General features: G+C 42.4%; 1 protein-coding gene across 13 annotated transcripts in view; it reads right to left on the minus strand.

Moving 5' to 3' along the window:
- Sox6 (SRY-box transcription factor 6) overlaps nt 1–24,188 on the minus strand; it is a 611,566-nt gene that overhangs the window by 527,542 nt on the left and 59,836 nt on the right. For 2 of the 13 annotated variants that reach the window (XM_039106354.2, XM_063285282.1), the window contains exon 1: nt 21,746–22,223. The exons of 6 other annotated variants lie outside the window; for them this stretch is intronic. The gene's annotated coding sequence lies outside the window, so the exon portion shown is untranslated. Of the gene's footprint in view, nt 1–18,262; nt 20,217–21,008; nt 21,502–21,745; nt 22,224–24,188 lie in introns of those variants that run through there. 5 more of the 13 variants (XM_039106338.2, XM_039106363.2, XM_039106343.2 and 2 more) reach the window with 3 other exon arrangements.

Here is a 24,188-nt window from a genome sequence, read left to right on the forward strand (position 1 = left end):
CTTTTTACTACTTACAGGACGGGAAACATAGTATCTTTCTACTTTTTACCTTCCAACTACTTAAAGTGTGGTCCCAGTCAGCATCAGGAGGAAAAGCAGCAGAGACATTGCCTAAGGGCTTTGGGGGAATGTACTAAATCTTAAGCTCAATCCTAATAAAATCAGAGTCTGAATTTTACTAAAAACCTCCAGATAACATATGTGCCTGCTTAAATTTAAAAAGCAAGTTTCTAGTTGATTAAATTTACAAAGTTCTAGAATAATTAAAACATTGCCTAAAAGTCTTCCTAACAGAATATGAATTTAAATACCAAGACAGCATGCCCATATCTATACAAAGAGATACCATATGAACCAAGTATTCAGCAGGAAGAGAAGAGGTGCTATGGTGTTACTGTTCTCTGGATGAATGGAAGCTCAGCAGTGTTTACAACTGGCCTCAAACATTCTTACCACACTGTAAGGTTCCTAAGGCAGGAGCCTCTTAGAACCGCCCTGGAGTCTTCAGGGCCTCTCTGGTAACCAGAAGGCACTCACTGTACTTGTTGAATTGTATTCAACCAAGCCTTGTAAATGTACAGTGAGTGTAAACCGCGTGCCAGAGCACTCGCCATTTCTAATAACTAACGTGTTAAATGCTACAATCAGATCCGAAAAGACCACAAAGCTTTTAAAACATAAGAAAAATGTAGAATATAGCCCATAGTACAGAAAAGTAGAAAACAATTTTAAATCGTAACAATTGATATCAATATTTTTAGAGGGTTCTTTGGCATTTATTTATTTTGTGTGCGTATGGTACTGAGGTGTATGGAGGTCAGAAGACAGCTTTCGGGAGTCAGTTCTTGCCTTCCACCACGTGAGTCCTAGGAGTAAAACTCAGGTCCTCAGCCTTGAACAAATGAGGTACCCACTGGCCTCAATATATTTTTTAAACCAAGAGAAAAAGAGGATTCCATAATAAAATACAAATTATAAAAACTGGCTCAAGGAAGAATAGCACATATAAATACATCAATAAAATACAACTGAATCTCTTGGTCTTTAAAATGGATAGTGATAAAATAGTTCTACAGTTAGGATTTGGTTTGGGCTTTTTTAAAAACCATTAAAGAACTGATAAATCCCTATGCTCTCCCCATGATTCCAGAACATTTCTATTGCCCTAACTCTATAATTGTGGCATTAGGATACATGAATTATGGATATAAATTCACATAGATATAATTCAAATTCAGCAGTATGCATTTATACTCAATATAACCAACTAGTTTAGTAAAGGAATATAAGAAAGTTTAAGCACTAGAATATCTATCAAAATGTTTCACACTATACTAATAATATTAAGGGGTAAAAAAAATTTGATCAGTAAATGTCAAGAAATTGTTTGAGGAAACCATATGACCATATAATCCAAGCTAACTCAAGAAAGAAAGCTCATGTGAATGTAGCCAGACAATGTCTATATGAAATAAAGACAAGGTCTTGCACTGAGGCCCAAAGCACCTGGCACAGGACAAGTCACAGTAAATAAAAGGCTTATGAGTTGAGTTGGCAGCAAGATTAATGAGTCAACAGTAAGAGGTAGCTTCCATTAAAGGGGGGGCGGTTCTATTAATAGACAATTATCTAGGACAAGAAAGGTGATAATTCCTAGTACTCTATAACAGTTGTACTTAAAGTCTCAAATCCTTGGCCACTATGTCTTAACTATGTCACCTTAAGTAAATTCTTTAATTCTTAAGTGCCCTTCATCTATAAACCATAAATAATAGCACACACTTCGCAGGGTTACAGAAAACTTCTGTGAGATAATACTTGAAACATATCTTCATGGAATACATCAAACAAAATATAGTTTCTTACATTCATTTACTTGTGTGTGTGTGGGTGAGCATGGTTGATACACCATATGCCGTGAAGTAACTGTGGAATTCAGAGGGTGACTTATAGGATACAGTTCTCTCCTTTTACTATGTGGGTTCCAGAAGCTGAACTAGGGTTATTAGGTTTGGTAGCAAAGCATCTTTACCCTCTACGGCTTAGAGTCTAAGCCATCTTGCCAACCCAAATCCAATGAAGTACTCCAGGTATTCTTTCGCTGAACAGTACCTGCCAAGCACCTCTTAGGTGCCAGACACAAACTAACTAGATGCACAAATGTCAAGTCTACATGGAGGTAATGTTATGGTATAAGGAGAAGGTCATTTCCATCATTGTTCCCCTGCCAGCAATGGATAATCACAGGGAATTGCATCATGAAAAGGTGACTGTGCAGTCCTTCAGCTCTAGGTATGTCTCATAATGCAAAGGCTGGGTTCATAACCTAAAGAACGTGTACCCAGAATGTATCCCACAGCTCTCATGTTACCATGGGTAGCTGCAGAGACTCCTGTCACCTACAGCACAAACTTCATAGCATGCCAGCACACAGGAAGTCCCTGTAGCTTCACAGCTTCCTTCTCAAATCTCACTTCACCATCAGTTTAGATGATGAACCTATGGATCCCCTAGTGATTCTCCTATATCTCTCCCCACCACCCTCTTCTCCAGGCAAAAAGTACTGAACCATTACTAGAAAGAGCTTAGCTTTTACCGTCAGACAAACTCAGGTTCGGATCCCAGATCTGACATAACCAGTCTGAAGCCTCTGCTAGGAATCTTCTGGTACCCACAGATTCTTGGCACTGCTGGACTGAGGCTAAACCCCTCTGGAGGATGCTTTCTGGGGGAAAAGGTCACCTGGAGTCCATGTCAATAAAAAACTTAAGGGAACTAAAGGAAAAATAAAGGATTACCAATACCACAACCCAATCTCAGAAAGAGAACTCAACTCAGGCCTTCTGGATCTAGGAAGCAAGGTAGAGTCAGTATTCCAGTCAGGATTCAACTGCTCCCACCCCCAGGAATGAGCTACTAGGTCCAATGCTAAAGCTTGGTGGGCACCTGCTGCCTCCTGAAGCTCTTGGAGCTCCTGCTCTTGTCACTTCAGTTACAGATCTGAGCCCAAGAAATCTCACATGCAGATTCACTGAGTACCTGTGTCAGTTCCTCCCCACAAGCGAGGACACTGAAGATGAACAAAGCTGACCTTGAAATAAAGGAATTTTAGCTCCAGCAGGTTTATTTGTTTCTGGTTAAACTGATCTCAAAGTATGCATGGCTATAGATGAGTTAGGCTTCTATTAAAGCCCCCGTGGATCTGTGTGGTACATTGCATCTAGTGCTGTTCATTTTACTTATGTTGAATACAATGTTGTTCTTTTTAGGGCCTTTACATGCATTCACTTTAACGATAACAGTATACCACCACCAAGTACTAATATTTACTCCTTTGCCTCTTAAAACATCCCTAGGAAGTAAGTATAACAATGTTCACACTGCTGAGTTTCCTTAACCCAAACTAACTCTCCCACACTGTACAGCTCAGAAAGCAAAAGTGTGCTGTCCCACAAGCTCAGGTCTTCAGAGCATTTGTCTGAGAACTGTTTTTCCACATCATCTTACCACAGGCAGTAAAGATTCAGGGAAGAATATTTTAAGCTTCGGGGTCAAGAAGAGATTCAAAGCTTCAGTGTTTTTACTACCACACTCTAACAATGATATCTACACAATGGCCTTCGAGTTGAAATGATTACTGTCCTTAAAGGGAACTTAAATGTCTGTGTCTAAAAAGAAATTTAAATAGGCTCAGTGCTACTTAAAGGTTATATGTTATCTCCAACTGAGAGATAACTGACCACGCTGGCCTTAGACCTGGCTAACACTCCCAGAGAGCAGTGCATCTACTTAGAAAGGCAGTAAGGTATATAATGAGAGATGGCGAGAACATTAAAGGCAAAAGGAAACAGGTGTTTCTGTCTAAATCAGTGAAATTCTGCCACTAAACACAATAAATGTCGGAGATGGTAACCTTAGCAGGAGCAGAATCCTAAAAGATACACAAGAGGCCATCAATTGAAAAGGAACCATCCAACTGGTCCAAAGGAAAGAGAATTTGAGATTTCTGCATATGAAACTGAAGCTCACAGAAACAACCAGTAAGTCATGTTAGCTGAAGTAGTTCATATTGGAGCCATGGCCTTACTTTACTTTGTAAGACTCTGTAGTAACTGAGATCAAATCCCAGAATAGCAACCATATAAAGCTGAGACTGTAGCTCTGAATGTAAGCACTGCAGTCAATGCCACGTCATGTTCAGAGAAGATTACTTTAATAACTTCACCAGTGAGATCCCATCACACACACACACACAGAGAGAGAGAGAGAGAGAGAGAGAGAGAGAGAGAGAGAGCTCCTGAGTACTCTGATTATCCAACTTACTTACTTACTGAATCACCTTGGCTCATAACGACCAGGAGAAATCTCTTGACTCAATGGCCATGTGCTTTGTTAGAGGCACACATGCCACAGGATCTCAAGCCAGGACATCTATGCCTACCATGGTTTTGCTACTCAATGACTGCCTGATTGTAAGGTGGCCATTTTTCCTCTTCAGGCCTTAACTTATTTTCATGTAAAACAAAGATAATAATATTTCCAAAGTAATTGTGAACATTTAATAATCAAATAATAAATCCCTAATGAGAACTTACAACTCTTATTATATCTGTTTCTTCAGGTATATCTGTTCATTCAAAGCTCTGAGGAACTATGATACAAGTACTGTTTTCACCTCTGCTCTATGAAAGGGCCCCAGAAATACGCATGGCGCATAGCAACTCCTGCCAGTACACACGTGGTGAAACTCATCCACTCCAGCATTCAGTACTGCGTCCATGCAGTAAGTAGGCCCTGAAAAGAAGAATGAGAAAGACTGAAGTCCTTTCATCTGCAATAAGCTCAAAAAAGAAAAAAGTAGGGGTTGGGGATTTAGCTCAGTGGTAGAGCGCTTGCCTAGGAAGCGCAAGGCCCTGGGTTCGGTCCCCAGCTCCGAAAAAAAAGAACCAAAAAAAAAAAAAAAAAAGTAATACTAGTGGAAGAGAAGTAAACTTTTCATGGAAATGGTAGCTTTTTCTGTTCCTAGAGATCCCTTATCCTCCTCCTGAGAGACAGTTGTACTTAACACTCTAGAAGAGGTTAACTAACACACTTCAAAGACAGCCAACTCTCTTGGTGACAGAAACCATACTCAAAAGGCCTGGCAGTGCCACGGCTGCCTGTCTAGCCAAGCACATGCAATGAATTGATGGCTGTATCCCAACACCCTTCCTGACCTGTGCAGTCTGAGCTCCTTCAGAGACACACATTTCCGTTCCTGAGGTATGCCCTAGACACTGAGTTAGATAGCCAGAGCACATCACCCAGGATCACATCATAGAAATGCATTCTGTCAGAAACTGTCTGAAGAAGAGTTCTACGTATTTTCTCATGAGCCCACTAGCATGAGAATCATAACATTAGATTCATAACATTTGTTGCCTCAGAAGGCATTGTGGACGGTGTGCAGAACAGGAAAACCCACTAGAAGTCTTAGATGAAGAAATGGTACTGTCCCAGAAAGTAATAAACAGGACATCAAAGCCAAACCTCCTTAGAAATCATCAAACTTACTTCTCAGTCTGATAATGAAAGAATTTATTCCTAGAGAGAAATGATACTGCCAATATCACCCAAAGTTTGTTTGCTGAGCTGAAATGTCCGAACTGTTTTTGGTTTTGTTATGCAATCAATCCACATAAGGCAGTATCCCATTGAGTTGGGGGCGAGGGGGAGGACAAGTGGGAAATGCTGGTCTGCTGTTTGCCAAAGACCATCACTAGGTGCCACCTTTCTCATCTTTTCTAACTTCTACTTCGACTGCATCTAAATCTAGAGGAGGCTGAGCATGGAAACAACAAAGAGCTGCAGACATTCACACTAGTAACCCTCACTCATCCACCTCCTAAGCATGGGAAATGGACTTACCTCTAAAACTCCTAACCCTTTCTTGTCCCTTCACATTAAAGAAAAGGGAAAAGCAGAGGCTGACTTTGCCATAAGAAATAAAAGGCGTCTGTTTGCCTCCTCGCTCTTATTGGGGCCCATAAAGTTTCATTCTCTTCTTCCTGAACTTTAACACGGGCGAGCCAGCAACTGACCTTCCTGATGCTGTCCAGATTTCTCCGCAGAGATGCTGCCCCTTACTCCCTACATTCTCCCCTGTCATTCTCACCTACTTTTCCATCCCAGTAACTTCCTAACTGGATGTACCGTCCTAGGAAAATATGATATAAAAGACAGGTTTATATATCTATTTAAAAGAAGGAAAATTATTTCTTACTTAAATTTAAATACTAAATGACATACTGGTCTCTGTATGAATTATTAATGCCCTGTATCTGATATAAGAAATATTCTGAATAAAAAATAGAGATTATTTTAGATATTAATATCTAGTGTTTTTATTCAGTTAATCTTGAATAAGCACCCAGTTAGTTTAAAAAATCTTTCCAAAGGTATAATACCGTAAGCCCATGACCAGCCTGGCAGATGTGTCACTGTAAGCTGGGACTCTATAATAGTACTTTTTCGGGTGGATCATGATCCAAGCAGATCTGGCCAAAACTAGCCAATACTCTTCCTAATTATCAAGAAAACAGTTGTAGATACAATTTTCCTATCCCGTGACATTGACAGTGTACCCTTCTCTAGTGTACTTTGAGATGCTAAATAATAAAAATTAAAAAATAAAGACTTTACAATCTGTAAGATATTTTAAAACTAATTACATAGATATAAATTTAAATTGTAATTCTTTCCAACAATGTCTTTAAAAATAATATGAAAAATCCAATATTTTACAAATTTTTACCAACACATTAAAGACTTAGAGGCATTTTTCTGAGTTTCTTCATAAAATAACAGGCTGCATGTTTGTTCTTGTTGCCCCATCAAGAAGGCTACAAAAAAAAAAGGATAAACAATAGAGCAACAATATACAATCCCTTCCTGTAATTAAAAATCATAGCTATTTAATATACCACTTTGGAAGAGCCATTTACCCAGAATGCAATGTGAACAATGTCCGTTGGAGCTGTACATCAGGTTTTGTTACACACAAGGTTGAAAGGCTCATAGAAAATATGGCTGCAAATTTGCACAAAGACATAATATCATGCCTTGTTTTTCAGATTAATAAATCCATGTGTTTCTTTGCATGCCTAAAATGCTACTTCTGAATGAACCACTGAAATACAACAGAAAATATAATTTTGGTCATGAGGGGTTTTTTCGGTTGCTTTTTTTAATAAAAATAATTTGCAGGGATAATGGAGGAAGTGGTAACTGCTGGTGAAGTGGTTGTCCTGGCTGAAATAGGACAAAGGATGAGACTATGGACAGCACCACAGGCCTTACTAACGACTGCCTCCAGATGCTGAGGTAGCATATGTAACATCTATCTTTAAAAATAAATCTGTGAAACAGTGAAGACTCTCTAAGGCTGTAAAACGCTAAGAGAAATGGCTTGCACCATCCACAGGTTCTCCTGCTTATCTCAGAGAGAAAGAAAAACTTAAAGGAAAGGAACAAAAGCAAAAGACCTAACATGTCAAATGCGTTGAATTTCCCTAAAATAACAAGAAGCTAGCTGTGTATGCCACTTGGTACATAAGCGAAAAGGAGGAGGATAGCTTATTGATGGATAGAAACCTGACAGCTAATTAAATAGGTAGGATAAAAGATAGACAAATTGATGATAAGGTACACAAACATACAGACAGATACAGGTAAGTAACTAGAAAGATACATATAAACAATGTCTCTTTAAGGTAAAGGTCATATTTTATCAAACAAGTACAAAAGTGCCATTTACACATTGATTTGAGAACAGACTTGCAAACATCACATCACATTGAGTGGTTTGGTCACCAAAATTCTATGACGATTACCTTTAAAAATTCTCATCTGTTTTCAATTTTAAAATTGGCAACAGAATATTCTAACCTGTTTAATGATATTCAAAGAATCTTAATGTATTTTGAGTCTGTTTATTAAATTATTAAAATGCTATAATTTCATTCCCACTGGTAAAAATAATCAATTGGAAGATGGTGATTTAGGAGTCAATTTTTTTAAAAAAGTCTTTGCATTCTTTGTGCCTAGTATTAAGAAAATTAATATCACAATTTAGAAAGTGTAATTGGTGATGTAATTTTTCCCCTGCGTGCATTTGCTTTCCTTCCCCAGAATCACTGTTTAAGTGTGACAGCATTAAAAGCACATAACAGAGTAAAGGAAGCCTAGAACCAGATGTTAAATCACTTCATCACGGTGTGCAGCCAAGACTTTTACAAATAACAAAACATGCCCTGGTATGGGAAGCCATAATAAACCTTAAAGTATTTGTTCTAGCTATAGCTTTCCTTTCAATATCTTTTTAGAGATATATTGTAGCATACATTACCTCAACATGACATGTCTAAAGTTTCAAATAAATATGCATGTGTAGTAGGGAGCATGCTCAATGAATGATTCTGCAGTTCTCCTGAACCTGATCACTGTCTTGGCAGATTCGCTAGCTGTGCTTAGATTCCTAAACTACTTTGGGTCTCTGTTTCCATATCTTTTTGAACTCCCTAAGTTTCACCTAAAACTGCTGGAGGTCTTTCTTCTGCTCACCGCAGTCAGGAAGTATGAGTACCAACAATGATAGTACTACCATACTTTCATGCTGAGGTTAAGACTTTATTAGTAATAAAGGCTATTTTAAGATGCATCAGCAATAGACTTAACTGAACAGAGGACACACATGGGAAATTCTCTGATGACTACATAGTTTCAATGCCCTTCTTACTCCATTTAATAAAAATCGCACTCTTTTTTAATTATCTTAATATAAACTTGATAAGTAAGCAAAACTAACATATATACTACTTTAGCTTCTTAAACTGTAAAATACATTGATACAAATGTCCTAATATGTTGGTATTTCAATTACAGGGACTAGCTTATATACACATTAAAAAGCAAAAAGAATAAGAACACTAAACAAGTAAAAGTGGTACTAAAAATATGAAGAAAATATTAACACACAGTAAAAAGGATAAACTTTTCTACACCTTCTGGTAATATTGATGACCTTTCTCCATGGCTATGACAAAGACATTATGCACAAATTTCACAGCTTACACATAGCTAAATATGAATAGTGCTTTGGAAAATGTGTCATAATTAAAACAACAATTTTTGTTTCACCCTTGTCAAACCACAGAGAAGAATTTGAGTTATTAAAATAAGTTCACTTATTTTATCCAATTTAAGTTGATTACACGCACACACACACACACACACACACACACACACACACACACACACTGAAGAAAATAAACCTACTACAAGATACCACACAATTTAAAATATGAAAGTATTCAGTATAATGAACATCCTATAAACAACATAGACCTACACAAATATGCAGCTCAAAGCACTCCTTGGACTATCGTCTATAAAACTTAGAAGGTTCTAACCTCAGAAAGGTGGAAATTTCTGTTAGTAATGCCTTAGAATAAATTGTAGTTGAGTCCTGACTGAGTACATACAAGGCTCTGGTATAACAAAAAAAAAATAGAAGTTTACTATAATGTTATACAAGTTTAAGGATGCCAAGATTAGAATTATTTCTAAATCTCAATATATCTAGTGTCAACAAAAACATTAATAGTGAGAAAGAACTAGAGCCAGGTGTGGTGATGCACACATCTCTAATCCCAGCACTTGCGAGTGGAGAGAGATCTATCTCTGTGAGTTCCTGGACAACCAGAAATCTGTAGAGAGGCCCCATCTGAAAAGAAAGAAAGAGGGAGGGAGGGAGGGAGGGAGGGAGGGAGGGAGGGAGGGAGGGAGGGAGGGAGGGAGGGAGGGAAACCTTTAAGAGAAAGGAATATATCGAGAAATTTGTAAGTAATCAGATTTTCCTCCAGCATACAGTTGGGTTTTCTGACTCAAGAGTGATGTGTATATATGCATTCCTGGGATTCAGTTAGCTAATACACTGCACTCTAAATAACTTAGACTTTATTCAGCCTTCATTTTATTTTAATTTATTTTCTTTTTGTTTGAGCTGTTGCTCCTTGAGCATGGCTGGTTTTATGTGACTCTGGATGCCTTAAAACTGTTTTCTACAAGTCCTACCCTGATCAGCTCCAGAACATTCTTTATAATGCAGAGGTGGCATCACTTTTTCATGACGTTGTTAAAAACAACACAAGTGTCCAGAAGTCAAGGGGTATCAAAGACAACAGCAGGTAATGGCCACTGGAATAGAGGCCCACTGCTTCTGCAACCTGTGTGACCCCCAGTCCTTTCTGACAGGCATTATGTCACAGCCATCTGAGTTGCAAGATCTCAGTGAGCATGTTTAATTTGGAGTTAATTTAGTGTTGTTAAACACTAAAGAAACTCCAGATCAAAACCAGAAGGCCACAGCTCCAAGAAAAGGCCTTTGAGAATCTAGAAAACATGACTTTCCGATTATAAAGCTAACAAGAATAACTGCAGCAGCCCTGTTTGAACGTTCTCAGGAGTGGGAAGCGGCTGTTACTATCCCTGCTTCTTCCAGGGGCTCTGCCCACTATCATCTTACAGGAACTCCTATTTCTACACTCTGAGGAAGAATTTCCTTTCATGCTACCCTTCAACTCAAAATCGAATTGTCTCTGGAGATCGCTCAGTTGATAAAGTTCTTGCCATAGAGCAAGCATGAATATCTGAGCTCAATTTCCAGAACTCACATACATAAGAAGTTTAGCATGGTGGTGTGTAATCACTAAACCTAACTGGGAAGACAGAGGCAGGCAGATCCCTGGAGTTCTCTGGCCAGCCATCCCAGCCAACTGAGCAAGCTCCACACTAGTGAGAGATTCTCAAAACTTAAGGTCGATAGCATCTGAGAAAAGACACTAAGGTTGACCTCTGGCCAACACACACAAAGACACACACACACCTGAATACAAGTTCAGGCATGCATTCATAAACACAACAAAAATATGAACTATGCCAACTTGATACTTATTAAAATTAAAACTATTAATATTTAGCACCAGGAACAAATAAGAAAAATTCAAACTAATACCCAGATCAGAAGCTTTTCAGATAGCATTTTCGTTGCAACTGTGCTTGTCAAATGAAGAAAAGGAGCACATTAGAGTACAACATACGAGATAATATTGATTTATAATCTTTAGTCGGCAGCTTATCTAGTTTGACAGTGATTTTTCCCCTTCATGCATGTGGGGGGGGGGGCATGTATGCGAGTGTGTGTGTGTGTGTGTGTGTGTGTGTGTGTGCGCGTGTGTATGTGTGTTTTGCTGGGAATCAAACTGAAGACCTTATATAAACCATACAAGCACTTTACCTCTGGGTTATATCCCCAGGCCCAAGTGCATTTATTAATAAACCACTTCTTTTAATTTTCATACCTCATCTAAAAACTTTGAAGGAAAACAAATCTGAAAGATTTCTTTGTACCTTCAAATGTACCCACGTTGTTTCTGACCACAAAATGGAGTTCAGAAAGAGAGGTGCAGTGATTAAGCTACTGGTCTATGGCCATATCACATTTATGACAGATATGGCCTTTTGAAAATCACAAAGACACAATGAGACATTTCGCTATCAGACTCACCAGATAGTAAGGAATTATATCAAATGTTGCCCCAGTGCTCCTTGAAGTACTACCTGACTTCCACCCTCAACCACCCTTTATATAACAGACGAAAGGCCACCTTGTACTAGAAGCTTTCCTCAGCATAGGAACTTCTACTCATACACATATATCCACTGCAGTAATAAAAACTACACTGCTCAGAATCACCCATAATTCTATCTCCTCAAGAATTATGCATTTTCACCTTTGAAATCATGTAATCAAGTGATTCCCAACCTTTGCGTCATTGAGGACACTTTATATACTCCTCTTGGTGTACCCCATACTTTGAGACTAGTCACCTGGTCAAGGACATAGAAAACAAATGTGCAGTGCTCCTAAGTCAGCAGGGCGCTGGTCGCTTGCATAGTCATGGGAAACACTGCGACCTTGGCTCTGGAAGTGAACACAAAGATAGAGCAAATGACATTCTATGAGAAGATGGAAAGACAAGAGCAAAACACCAGTCCTACCTGCTGCATACAGCCTTTGCTTGGAATAAACAATATCCTGGAGCAAAGCCCCAAGATACATGCGCTCACATAAGACCACAAATATGAATGCAGCTTTAAAACTGGGGAAATTTGGGTTGGGGATTTAGCTCAGTGGTAGAGCACTTGCCTAGGAAGCACAAGGCCCTGGGTTCGGTCCCCAGCTCCGAAAAAAAGAACCAAAAAAAAAAAAAAAAAACTGGGGAAATTTATAAAATACTAGAGAATAAAGACTACTTCTCATGTCAAGGGTCTAGTACAGATCACATAGCCACTGTCCATCTGTCCTGACACAACTGTCTACAGCATCTTCACACTGCATCTTCTCAGCAATTCTATGCCATAAATTCTATCACTGCCCCATCTTTTAAATTAGTAAACTGATACTTGAAAAGATTGTGTAACTTTTCCAAGGACATACAATTAAGTTTGGGATACGATGTAAAAGGGGAAGAGTCAAGAAATAAAAACTAAAGGTCTGATTTTGCTCTTTGCAGGTCTATCACTCAAGGGAAAAATATTTGCTTCCATTTTTCCTTAAAATAGAAGAGAAAGATAAAGACTAAATTGTATATATTGGACAAAAGAACTCTCTGATGTTGTGAAACATTTTGGTTCACAAATGTGAAACATGTATATAACCATATTCAGCTATAAAATCTCTTTGGTTGCAGGCTTACAAAAGGAAGGGAGGGATTTAATTGATCTGAGTGAAATAAAGATCATCAATATTGAATGGAAGATGACAGATGAAATGACTTTTCACAATCGCTTCCAGATTTTAAGATTGGTGTTTCATCAAATTTTAGAGGTCATGAATCCAGACACTACATTTACTCACTCAGGGCTCCCCCAAGTGCTCTAGAGTTCAAGTGAGTTCTGTCTAGGAAAGAAAAGATACGTGGATGTTTCTGTTTTACAGAAGAGGAAAAAGGAAGCAAGTTTTGCAACTGGCCAAATGCTACATTTCGTAGTAAACAGGTAGTAAAGCTGGACATGAAAGCCTAAGTTTTCTGTAACAAACATCTGCCCTCAGCAGATGTCCTTTGGGTGCGAAGAAATGAGCACCCAATCACATTTCCCAGTAATGTGTCTGCACAATATGAAATGAAGGCTTCACGGCCATGTGTCAGAATGAGTGCCTTCTTAAACCTGTGCTCTTTGATTAAAAAAAAATGTTGTATTTTCTTCTTACACACACTGAGCTTCTTTTAGACTTGGAAAATGAAGTGTTTTCAGTTTTCTTTGTACAATTTTAAAGAACTACTTTCTTCAAAGAAGCAGAGACTGTGTTTAGAAGGTAAAATCAAAAACAGCACTGAAGCCCCTTTCTGCATTTCGAGGAATATATCAAAGGCAGACAATTCAACATCTCTCTTTACTACGACTAGAAACAATGAGCAGATGCAGGTGACAGGAAGATCATGTAAGGGGTTATCTTGCGATGACATCTGAGATAGCATGAGAAATCTGCATATCATAATACCCACATCATACAATGCATTGATCTCATTCTGCCGCTTTACATGGGACGTCACTGAAAAGCATTAAATCAATATATTTAAGCAATTTGGTCCAAAATAACTAAAACATGGAAGATTCTTACAGGATTTATAGTATCATATCAACCCTCAATAAACAGTAATACTTCAATCCGGAGAAAGCATTAAAAAGGTTTCAGTGACCCTCGAAGCTTCCTAATGAAATACACCAAGAGCAGTCCTTGCCAGCAGAACGCTCATAGAGAGAAAACACAGAAATAGAAAGTCCAGAAAATTACAGACCACATTCAAGCTGATTCCCAAAGATGCAAAGCGTCCTAAACAGACGCAGCATTAGAGCACCAACCGCTAGATCCTCCTGTTTCACTCTTCTAATTTACAGCAGCTTTCACTGTATCGCTGTTCTGTCCCAAACAGGTTAAGACACTAACTCAATGTATTACAAAATAAAACCAAACATCTCTCTTTAAATGCAAAGAAACAAGTAACTCTAGATAAATGGCAAGATTTCTACAGTTTCAAAGTATTGCTTTTCACGTGGAGTATAAAAGAAAATGTCACCACACATTTTCATGCTATAAAAACGTAAAACAGAAGATTTCTGGATTCTTCTCTAAACATTTTGAAATTTCCCCAATATTATATTCTACACAAGTTACTGAGGAGTCCTAAATATATTAGCATTGTAAAGCACAAATAACTAGGCAGTTGACTTTTAATGTGGTTTATTAGTTTATAGTGGATTGCACCATCTACAATTAACCTCAGAAAATAACTCACATCCTTCCTAAAGATGTAAGTTTTTTGAGTGAATGGTAAAATGGGTGATATATTAGGGGTCTTAGAGGAGCAAGAAGAGATTCTGAATATAAACAAGCCATCATTCTGGTAAAAGGAAATACAAACAACTAGAATAAAAATAGTTGACGCACAAAAGCCATAATGAGGGGGTAGCTCGAAAAATAACTTCGACTTTGAATGGTTTGGATGAAATACAAATTATCCACAGAAAAGTGTGGACTGGCATAAATGTTTGTACAAAATCATAAGTGTATTTCAAGAAGTACGCAGAGGCACCAGCCTGCATGATGCACCAGCCTGCATGATGCACAGGGCCCGGAGATGCTCTAAGTGCCAGTGCAGAGCCCAAACCACTGCATCTTAATTACCAGGCAGCTCAGATATATTGCCTTTGATATGGAAATGTTCTTGTTCTCTCATCTTCACATATGGTCTCATGCACAGAAATCTTTATCTGATTCATAAAAAATAAACTAGAATCCAATCTCAACACCTGACCTCAGTGCTTAGAAGTTTTTTACTAAGCGTGGTGTCACTATAAAAAGAATGGCTAATATTGGTGCAAAGTTGGCTATTTTGAGCAATGATATGAAGGATTTGGGTTAAGAATTGAATCAATACTGCCTCTCTGAGATTTTAGGGTTTCCTGTTCCCTTTTTTAAGACTACCACAGATTTGAAGAAGAGCATCAGCATCCCGCTTTGGAGGTGAGAGCCTGGAAGAGAGTTAAATTATATTCCGTTTCTCTGTCCATGCTCGTCAGTTAATATTTTTATCCAAACTATGACAATCAGATACTATATACTTGAAAAGCTCCACCAAAACCATAATGCAAATTTTGAACTATTTCCAGTTTGACTAAATGTCTAAGAATAATTAGCTGAAAAGCCTTACCCTCTTCTATAGAAGAAGGAAAATAAAAACATCCTTCCTAAGAATGACTAATGAATATATAATGAGAGGAGTAAGAGCTCTGATGCCACGCACCAAAACAATTAATGTCCAGATAACAATTGAAAAACTTAATTGACAAGGCCATACTGTTCTTTAAAATGTGCTTGTGTCTAGTAAAAATTGCTTTCATATATTTCAAAACACTAGTTTTTTAAACTAGACTCTTTTCACATTGGGGACATAATCACAAGGAAATACAGAACCAGCTGAGGACATGAAATGCTACCGTTGTGCAGCACCTTATTTCTCGCTGTTGAAAGAAAAAACAGAGAACCATATTCTTAAGCAAGTTGCATTCCAGACCCCAGAACTGGTTCATTTCTTCTTCTAAAACAGCACTAAGCGTTTATTTTGTTCATGTTAGCATGTTTCTATAATACCTGCCATCATTAAACCCCATCTAGCCACATAACTCCATCAATGGGAAATGGCCTAGGTTAATTTTTAAAAAACATATACAGTAACATGACACATCTAACCTCATGACGGCAGATATTACACCCATCTGCAAATCGTCTCCCAGCATGTTATCTGTGTTTTATCATCTCTAGTACCTGTCTGTGCCTGATATGGTACTGATATTGTTTCTTAGACACATTTCTAGGGAATGTTCTGCTTGACTTCAAAAACATCAATTGATATATACACACACCCATCCCTAAACTATGTTTAAGCAAATAGTTCTCTTAAACCCAAACTACAATTTCATAAAATGCTGTTTTAAGTAGTAGATACATATACATGATATAAATATAGATGTGTGAGTTATATCACTAGTGGATTAAAATAACCAATATGAAAAGATAGAAAATGCTAAAAGCTTTAAAACCAACGTGTTACCTTATTCTCAAGAAATACCAATACTTCTAGTACCTATTGTATTAATTGAAAAAGAATTATATAAAATATTTCAGATTTATGATATTTAAGAAAAATATGTGGGAATTTGATCATTGACTTAAAACCCAATAGCTCCTAAAACAAGACAAATAAAAATTTATATAAAACCTCAATAATGCCACCAAAATTTGTCATTTATTTGTTTAAAGCTATATATTTTGAAGCTGTATAAAGGAAGATTTACTGGTTATGCTGACACGTTGTAAGTCTTTGCTTTTCTGTATAAAGAAAGTGCCGCTGCTCTCTGCTGCTACTGAGAGCCGCTTCGTGGACAGCATCCCCGGAGCATCACTCCATCTGAGAGCCGTGCTGAGTGCATTAGCGTCACTGCAGACACGGGCACATGACCACTGCCTGGTAAGTAGTCTCCTAACATTGGTTTTTACAATATACTGTTGAGTATTGTAGTTGTTCAATATAGCACAGAGTACCATACCTCATAATTCTAAAAAACTCAATTTTTGCATTTTAATTTAAAAGGACGTATAGTCCAAGAGAACATTCCTTTTTTTCACTTCTAGAATAACAACAAAAAAAGCAACAACGAACCAGATAAACAATAAACAAAATCTTCTCAGCCTGTCATAGTAAGAAATGCAAATGCAGAAGGGCAGAGGAGAAAGAGGTGTTAGTGCTCATGAAGTGACTAAGGGTGTCAGCTTGCCTGAGGAATACATGGTCTCCTCCTGGTATCTAGGTACTAGTCACTTGATGTTTTTGGCCATAAACTAGATCCAATGACATTGGCTTTCAAAATGTGAGCCATTTAGTGGTTTGTTCCCTTTTCTTAAGAACTGGGACAATATAGTGTCTCTTATAAGGTCTCTCAAATATTTAGAAGAAATCTACATGTCATTTTGCCTATCTATATGCTTTTTATTCAACAAAGAACCTCTAGAAAGTGCATCGGTAAAAATTCCGGGGCTGAGAGACCTAAAACTTCAGCTATCACCTTGGTCATGCTATAAGAAAATACTGCACTGGCTCCATCAAAGCAAGTGGGACTTAGCCATGTGCCCTCTTCTCATCTGCTCCACTAAACCTCTGGAAGGTTTGGGGTAAATGTTTGCTCATTTGTTCTGAAATACAGCGAATCTTTCCAGTACTGTATCTGAGAGGCCTAGAAGCAAGGGAAGGAGGCGAATTGATGCCAGTGCCTAATGCTGAGTGCTGAATTCCACAGAGAGTGCACAGAGTGGCAGAGGGATGACAGAGGGGGAAGGTCGTGTTTGAAACTGCACAAATCTGGTCTGCACGGGGGCAGCAACCTTAAAGCTGGCCTCAGGCTATGATGTCCAGGAAAGCTGCACAAGAAACTCTAGCATCCATCTGAGCAGACAGGAAGACAAGGCTCTACTCCAAGAACCCCAGGCTGAACAGGAATGAGAAGAGAAACAACAGATCTGCCCAGCTCCGGGATCCACTAGCAACCCCAAGCAACTAGGCCTGAAGCCGGAGCAGAAACTACAATCAGGCACTGACACTAAATTACTGTGAGAGACCTCTGAAGTGAGCAGTTCTAAAGTCCCTTCCCAAGCCAAGACATACAGTACCAAGGCTTGCTGTCCCCAGTAAATAAGTGCATACAGAGGGGTTTGAGCAGATTCCCCAGGGCAGGCAGCATGTGGGTACCGATGTTACCAGATTCTTTCTGCTTTCCCTTTCCCCGCCCAGTCTGCAACCTGCCGCTGATGTTGGGTACCCTCTCATAATCAGCTCTTGCCCCTTAGCCGAAAACTAAGAAAAACTGGAGAAGCAGAAAAGGCAGAAATCAAAAGTGAGGCGTCATGGCCAGTCTTTCTAGCCAGGGCCTCCCCAGGCTCTCTTGGCGGGTTAGGCTTCCCTTGGGAATCCTGTAATCCAGAGCTGAACTGAGCTACTCAAGTCAGCCAAGCCCGTGCCTATGGGCCTTGGGGATGAGGTGCTGAGTGCGCAGGCTAATTATACATGTGGCATTTGGGCAGCCAACTGTCCAGTTGACACCTTACCTTATGAGGAAACGTCCACCCCACCAACTGTTCAAAACAAAATGCCATCTCTGGGATCAGCTTCGCCTGCTCTGGGCCGGCTCAGGGTTGCCTTTCCTACTGCCTCTCGAACTTAGCACAAGAATGTGGCCTAGGGAGGCCAGTCGCAGGCAGGCAGGCCCGCCAGGGTTGGGGGGACAGGCGGGGCGGGCCTTGCCAGGTGTCTGTCCTGTCCCCCCTCACTATGGACCAGCTCGGGAACGTAACCACTTGACCTTTTTATTCACCAAACCCACCTTCTAGAAATAGACTGGGCGGGGCTGTGTCTGTTCTCGGGACCAGGGGGAAAACCCGGACATGTGACTACAAAGGACAGAAGAGTGGAGACCCTGGTGGGCGGGGGGAAGGGGCATTCTCTCCACTGGGTTGCTGGCTGGGCGGTTCCGCCAGGGCCAAAAGCCAAGCCACTGGAGTTCACTCTGGAGCTCAGCGTCCAGCACCGGGAAGTCACCCGTACTCCCTTTCAGACAGTGAAAGTGGTGGTCCCGAGCCTAGTCCATTGTGCCACTGGGACAGCTTTGGGCTATCTTGAGACTGAAACTTCAAGTTCGGCCCTTACAGGAGGCGACACACAGAAGCAGCCTAGAACAGCCCATCTTGCTAACTAGCAGCCCTGCCAGCCACAGTAAATGACTTATTTTAGACCACAAACAGGAGCGGCTGTCAATAACTGGTCATTCACACAAACAAACATTTTCATACTTGGTCAGAATCAGACAAGCTTAACTAAAACTCAAAGGACGCCGGAAACGACCACCTTTTATCTGTCCGAACACACCAATTCTTTTTATCTTAAAGCTGCGCGGACCCGGAGCTAATCTGTCCTCCGCAGAGCCTGGCCGTTCCTTTGCAGCAGTTCAGCCCCAGCAGCCTTTGCACAAGCCCGGGTCCTTCTTCGCACTGCCCTTTAAGGGAGAAAGCCGAAAGCAGCTCCCCCGGGGCAGGCGGGCCTCGCCAGCACCGCCTCCCGCCCAGGGCCCAGCCGGTGCTGCGAACATCGGCCCGCAGCAGATAGGGCAGCGGGCAGCGGTAGCGGGCCGGGCAGAGAGCCTAGAGGGACGAAGGTTGCGGGTCAGGCTCTGAGCCGAGGGTGCCGGCTGAAGCGCAAAGGACCTGGAAGTCGAACCCGCGCGAGCCTTACGGGGCCGCCCCTCGCCCACGCCGCCAGCGGGCCAGCCTGCGCAGCAAGCGTGCTGAGCAAAGAGGACCACCGTTGGGTTGCGAACTGCCTTGGAGTTCAGTGTGTGTATTGCTGAGAAGACCATAAAAAGTAAAGTTCAGTAATGGAGGGAGTGAGGGGACTGGAACTCGAATGTCCCGGGAAAGTCGTGGGCAGCCCTGGTAGTGGAGGGCGAGGAGCGAGCGCGCGGCTTCTAGCCACCCGGGTTTTCTTTAGTTCTCCGGGCAAACTTCACCCCTGATGAGGAGTGCTATGGAGATCCTGGAGTCCCGCCCGCCCTAGGCCAGCGACAACCCCACAACTAACCAACGATCCCAAACCGAAATGGGAGGTTCAGAAGCCCAGCGGGTCCTCCGGGTCCCTGCTCCCCAGACTGGCTGACACTGACGCCTCTTAGAACTGTGGCGGCGCAGTCACACCGCGAATCAACCCGACACTTTTCAAGAAAACAAAATATTCATTCGCTAAGAAAACTTACTTCGCATTTAGTTTGGGGTGGGGGGGGCAGTTTAGGTCGGCTCTAAGGGAAGCCCGTTTTGTCCAGATTAGATTTTGTCTACTTATGGATCAGCCCTTGGGTGAGGGTTTAATTTATGGCTTATGCATTCTTTTAAGGTCGATTTACATGACCTCCGGCTACAACTGAGACTGCCGAGGAGGGCACTCCAGCCGTCAGTCGGCCAAACCCACAATTACAACAGCCCTCCCCCATCTTCTGTGGCTTAGACTCCCCTGGCAAGCTAACTGTTCGTGTTCTCTCTCTCTCTCTCTCTCTCTCTCTCTCTCTCTCTCTCTCTCTCTCTCTCCCTCTCCCTCTCCCTCTCCCTCTCCCCCTCCCCCTCCCCTCCCCCTCCCCCTCCCCCTCCCCCTCCCCCTCTCCCTCTCCCTCTCCCTCTCCTCCCTCTCCCTCTCCTCCCTCTCCCTCTCCTCCCTCTCCCTCTCCCTCTCCCTCTCCCTCTCCCTCTCCCTCTCCCTCTCCCTCTCCCTCTCCCTCTCCCTCTCCCTCTCCCTCTCCCTCTCCCTCTCCCTCTCCCTCTCCCTCTCCCTCTCCCTCTCTTCCTCCCTCTCTCCTTTCTTGTTTCTTCTTGTTTCTCTTGTTTCTTCTTTTTATGACTTTACTTTTTGATATTATGAATAACATGAAATATCACTTTGAAAGTTTCGCTAAAACTTTCTCAAAACCCAAGCAAGCATGCCGCGATGAAAGATCCAGTGTTTCACAAAGCCCTCAAGATGTTGCCCTCTTGTGGGTACAAAGGGCATTGCCAGCCAAGAGCCCCATCTGAACCCTAAGCTGGAGGACAGAGCGAGTGAAAGGAAGAGAGGGTAGGAAGAGAGGAAAGAGGGGAGAGGGGGGAGAGAGGGAGAGGGAGAGAGAAGGAGGGGGAGAGAGAGAGAGAGAGAGAGGGAGAGAGAGAGAGAGAGAGAGAGAGAGAGAGAGAGAGAGAGAGAGAACACTAACACAACACAGTAGGCACACCAACTTCTTCCACCCCACACTTGTGCAAACTTCCATGAAATACCTACCTCGAACTTTACGGAGACTTAACAATTCACTCTCTAAGCCACCTGACTTCTTTTTCATATCATTCCCACTTCTATAGATTATCTACTTGGGGAGGCGAAGGTGGAGGAATTAGGTGGGCCAAGAGGGCAGACAGATTTCCGGACGAATACTTGCGATGGCGATAACACTTCTGCTGTCAAAGGTGGCTTTGGTTGTCTCTCCCTGCCCTTTTGCCTCGGTGTCCTACGCACAGTTATCTGCGGCTACAACGTGTGTTTTCTCGGAGTGATTTGGGGAAGGGGTGGGGGCAAGAAAACCAGAAACCCGCCACGCAGATCTGTCACCGCCTCCGGAGTAAGGCACAACTCTCCAAGAGAGGCAGGCATCCTGAGGAACAGCGAGTCCACAGCAAGCGAGCGGCGCCGGGCCCCTTTCTCTACCTCGGCTCGCCCGCCTGCCTGCCCGCCGGATAGCGCCCTCCTCCCAGTCCCCTCCCGGCCAGCCGCGACTCTGCCAAGGGCTGCGCTCGCCTTCCTCGCGTCCCTCCGCTGTCCCACCCCAGCCGCCGTCCCCGCGCAGAGAAACTAACCCCAGAGGTGCCGGGAAGGGCAGGAGTGGGAGGCGCTGAGGCCGGTGCCCAGCCTGGCGCGGGGCTCCTGTCCCCTACCCCCTCCGGCGCCCCAACAGGTAGCTCGCACTGCTGCCCTCTCACTCAGCCTCCCTCGCTCTCCTAAGTCGTTCGCTCCGTCCCGGTTACCTGGGCGGGCTCCAGGATGGTACCTCACGGGAGGGCTCCTTGTGCGCTGCGCCGCGGGAGTAAAAGGCATTAAAGAAAAAGGGAAAGATACAAATTTTAAAAATTAAAGAAAGGGGAGTCGGTGCTAGGTCAATTAGCTGAGCCTGGGGAGCAAGGGAACAGGTCCCCAGCGCTGCGTCCCGGCCTGCCGCCCGTTAACTCAAGTCTGCGGGGGTGTCCTGTCCCGGGCCCTGGGGGGAGCGCTGAGCGCACAAGTTTGCTGCCGGGGTGCCAGGAGGTGCACGCGGAGCCGGGTGACAGGGGGCTTCCCCCCTTGAAACAAGTGGAGGCGATGGTTAGTGCTGTCAATCTTGGCAATCAGTGTGAGCGGCCATGTCGTAAGTATTCAAAGCATTTCCCGTCGTGCAACATCAGAAAGTGAGTGGCCAGGGCATTGATCTGAGAGAGGGAGAGGAGGAAGGGCTCCCCTCCCAGACAACACAGGCAAGATGAGACAAGAGGCGAAGGAGGCAGCAAGCCAGGCGGGGCGGCTGGGAGGGAGGGGGAAGGGCTGGGGAAGAAGGGAGGGGAGAGCAGGAGGCAGAGGCAAGAGCAAGCCTCTGAGAGAGGAGGGCAGAGAGATCAGCTAGAACAGAGACTGGAATTAGAGAACGCGCCCCAGGACGCAGAGAGTGGAGCAACGGTTACAGGGGGATGAAGAGGAAAGAGATTCCCGGCAAAAGGGAACAAGGAACAAGAACTAGGTGGGGGCGAAGCAGGCTGAAAAGAAAGGGCCGAGGGAGCATGGGTAAGGGGCTGGGACTGCCGGAGAAGGAACCGAGAAAAAGGTGGGAGAAAGGTAGGCAGCTCTGAGAAAATGAGGAGCAAGGCGAAGAAGCAAAGGCGTCAATTGGCAAGAAAGTAAAGGTGGCCCTTTGAGCTTCAGAAAAGTTAAGTGACAAGGTCTGAAGGTTAAAAACTACTCATACTAAACTAGAAGGTCCCAGTGGTTGAGGGAGACACTGAAGGAGAAGGACAGGGAAGGACGTGGACCAGGGAGGAGAAAGATGGCTTTGGGGGCGAGTAATGCAGATGAGAGAGAAGTCAGCAGAGTGGAGAGAAAAGGATGCAGGAAACAGAGATCATAAAACCATCAATGCGTAAAACCTCAGTGAATGGAGAAGAAAAACCTAAATAATATAGGAGAAACTAAAAGAAAAAGAAATCGGCATAACAAATCCCTAACTTTGTGGGTAGTCTTGTCCTGGAAGCCATATGACTGATGTTCACAGGATAAAATTTCTATAAAAAGATATGTGCAAACACCACAGAAGGCTTCATACCTGTACAATAAATAAAATGGCTGAACGTCTATCCTAAAGAACTGAGTGGGTGACACATGTGCATTAACTCAGCCTTGCAAAGACACACTGGAAGGGACAATCTCAAATGTCTGAGCTGGAGACTGGAGATGTTGAAAAGTTTCAAGTCGACCAGAATAGCACATAAAATTGTATGTTCAGATATAAACAATTATTTAATAAAAAGCACTTCCTCCCAATAAAAGCCCTATCCCAGCTCAAGATGCCCTTTTGAGCCATGTGTAGGGTGAACTAATGGTGTGACAGATGCAAAATGTCCAAATGAGTAGAGGCCTGGAACTTTATCTCAAGGCAAAGACAACTGGAGGACCAGAAACAGAGGGAACATTGATGGTGTCGGGAGTTGAGAAAAGAGAAAGAGTAAGTGAGAAAACTATCTGTGACTTCATCAGGTTGCTAGCAAGAGGCAGTGTGCAAAAGGTGAGGTTGGCCTGCCTCAAGCAAGGCCCAGAAGAAAGAAAAGGAAGGAAGGAAGGAAGGAAGGAAGGAAGGAAGGACGGACGGAAGGAAGGAGGGAGGCACGCACTGAGGTTAGTGGAAACCTATATCAGGAACAAAGCTAGGAGCGAGGTTCTAGTTAATCAACATAACCTGCAGAGACTTTAAAGGCTTCTACTTTGTAAAAACTGACAAAAGAGAGCTCCTTTGAGATGCCTTCTAAGGAGAAGGCTCAGGAATGATGACCAACAAGAGGAAGACCTCCCATAGATAGAGGCAAGAATAAAAGAGGGAAAGCCTCATCTTTGTTAGCCAGGCAATGGAAGGAACTGGCTCCTAATGCTTACTCCATGTTAATTAGCTTCCATATGAACTCCAAACAAGAGAGAGGTGGGATGGAGGCGGACAGCCTGGAAGAAGGCAGAGACTGGTTGTTTCTGCTCCATGGAAAGCACAGAGCATGAGGGTTCCGAGTTTGGAGGCTGCATGTTTAAATGGCCTGATGAAAGCTGCCTGGGAGGAAAGTAGTCCTGGGCAAGAAATGTTGAGATTTCCATTGCTCATAACTGCATCTAGGTAGTGGAACCAGAGAGCCAGGAGGTGTGATCTCCAGCACCTATAGGCCAGATGCTTACCTAGCAGGG

This window comes from Rattus norvegicus, chromosome 1 (assembly GCF_036323735.1).
Source record: "Rattus norvegicus strain BN/NHsdMcwi chromosome 1, GRCr8, whole genome shotgun sequence".
Lineage (NCBI taxonomy): Eukaryota > Metazoa > Chordata > Mammalia > Rodentia > Muridae > Rattus > Rattus norvegicus.